The sequence below is a fragment of the Lupinus angustifolius genome, chromosome LG20 (assembly GCF_001865875.1).
Source record: "Lupinus angustifolius cultivar Tanjil chromosome LG20, LupAngTanjil_v1.0, whole genome shotgun sequence".
NCBI lineage: Eukaryota > Viridiplantae > Streptophyta > Magnoliopsida > Fabales > Fabaceae > Lupinus > Lupinus angustifolius.
Genome location: NC_032028.1, coordinates 13,755,014 through 13,757,513, shown reverse-complemented (window position 1 = coordinate 13,757,513; position 2,500 = coordinate 13,755,014). Strand labels below are relative to the sequence as shown.

General features: G+C 41.8%; 1 pseudogene; it reads left to right on the top strand.

Annotated features, from left to right (window-relative positions):
- Nucleotides 1–2,417, top strand: part of LOC109335276 — a 16,816-nt pseudogene extending 14,399 nt beyond the window's left edge.

Here is a 2,500-nt window from a genome sequence, read left to right as displayed (position 1 = left end):
ATCAGTATACTCAGTAATGATAGTATCAGAAACATCAATGCGCAGATAGTCGACAATGCGAGATATGAAAATGCTATATGGAAGCAGCTTTGACTGAGACAATGATACGCTGTTCATGATTTTCAGAATCTCCTCAGGCCAGTTGATCATGACGTTATTTTTTACAGCGTACATGAAACACAAATCATTCACAGTAGGTTGTGCATGATTCGTGTTCCGCTGCACTAGTATGTAAGCAATAACGTAATGCAACAACCTGTTCTCAACAGAAAGCGACCCAGCCTTGGTCAGTTGACCCTGAATATACAAATGAGGGCCCCGAAGGAATGACTTGTACACATCAACGGGATCAAAATTGTCCTTGACCCAAGAACAATCCCCTAGTAGCTAATCTTTTCTCTTCTATCATGTTCAGTTGGTCATACCGCGCTTGGATCCATTTTGATTCCTTCAATCCTGATTCTGCCATGATTCTGAGTGATGAAATTTCTACTTCAATTGGGAGCACTGCCTCCATTCCATACACTAGCGAGTAGGGATTGCCCCAGTTTATGTGCGTACGGATGTGCGGTACCCATGTAGAGCAAAGGGTAATATTTCATGCCAATCCTTATATGTTACCACCATCTTCTGAACAATCTTCGTAATATTTTTGTTTGCTGCTTCTACTCCTTCGTTCATCTTAGGGCGATAAGGCGAGGATGTATGATGTTTGATCTTGAATTCACTGCACATCTCGGTCATCATCTTGTTGTTCAGGTTTGTGGCATTGTCCATGATGATCTTGTTGGGTAACCTATATCTACACACTAACTCCTTCTTGATAAATTGTAGTACCACTGTCCTGGTCACATTGGCATATGAACATGCCTCAGCCCACTTTGTGAAGTAGTCGATGGCCACGAGGATGAAGCGATGTCCATTGGAAGCATTTGGTTATATTGGTCTGATAACATCCATTCCCCACATGGAGAAAGACTAGGGTGCTGAAAGGACATTTAGAGGATTTGGTGGAGCATTGATATTGTCTGCATAAATTAGACATTTGTGGCATTTTCTGACATAAGCACAACAGTCTGACCCCATTGTCATCCAAAAGTAGCATGCCCTTAAGATTTTTCCAACCATAGCATGTTCGTTTGCATGAGTTCCAAACGAGCCTTCATGCACTTCCTTGAGTATTACTTCAGCTTCTTTCTCTTCTAGGCATCTGAGGAGTACCATGTCATGATTCCTTTTGTAAAAAACATCACCATCTAGAAAGAAACCCATGGCTAGTCTTCTCAAGGTTCTCTTATCAGTTTCTGAGGCACCAATGGGATACTCCTTTTTTTTGTATATAGACCTTGATGTCATGATACCATGGCTTCCTATCTTGCTCTACCTCTAGAGCACAACAATGGATTGGTTATCTCTACTTTCTATTTTGATGAGAGGTTGATCATTCCCACTTATATGGAACATTGAGGATAAAGCATCGGCTAATCTGTTATCCTCTCTCGGAATGTGGTAGAATTCGATCTTCTCGAAGTGTTCAACCATTCTATGGATATACTCCTTGTAAGGTACTAGTTTGTTGTCATGGGTCTCCCATTCTCCTTTTAGCTGATGGATGCCCAGGGTTGAGTCCCCGAAGACCTCTAGAATTTTAACCTTTCTTTCCAATGTTTCCTGCAAACCTAGGATGCATGCCTCATATTCGACTATATTGTTGGTGCAATCAAAGCATAACCTGGCAGTAATAGGAGTGAAGTCGCCTTCTGGAGATACAAGTACGACCCCTATGCCATGTCCGATTGCATTGGATGCCCCATCGAATACTAATGTCCACAACCATCTTTTGTTGGTTCTCCCAAGGATAGACTCATGATACCCTCATTTGGGAACTCTTGGTTCATTGGTTCAGTCTTCTCTATGGGTTGGCTAGCATGATAATCTACAAGCGCATGCCTTTGATTGCTTTCTGTGTTACATATACTATATCATATTCCAACAATAAGACCTGCCACCGAGCGATTCTTCCTGTTAATATTGGTTTCTCAAAGATATACTTCACAAGATCTATCTTCGAAATCAGCCAAGTGGTGTGACTCATCATATATTGCCTCAAGCGGCGAGATGCCCATGCTAACGCATATCATGTACATTCTAGCAGTGAGTATCTTGTCTTGCACTCAGTGAACTTCTTACTCAGATAGTATATGGCTTGCTCTTTTCTGCTTGATTCGTTATGTTGGGCTACGACACATCCCATGGAGTCCTCTAGCATTGTTAGGTACATTAGAAGAGGTCGACCAGGTACTGGAGGCATCAATATTGGGGGTTTGGTCAAATATTGCTTTATGCTTTCAAAGGCTCTCTGGCAATCGTCATTCCATCGAACTGCCTGACTCTTCCTTAATAGATTGAAGATTGGTTCACATGTAGATGTTAGCTGAGAAATGAACCTGGATATATAGTTTAAACGCCCTAAGAAACCTCTGACTTCCTTCTCAGTTCG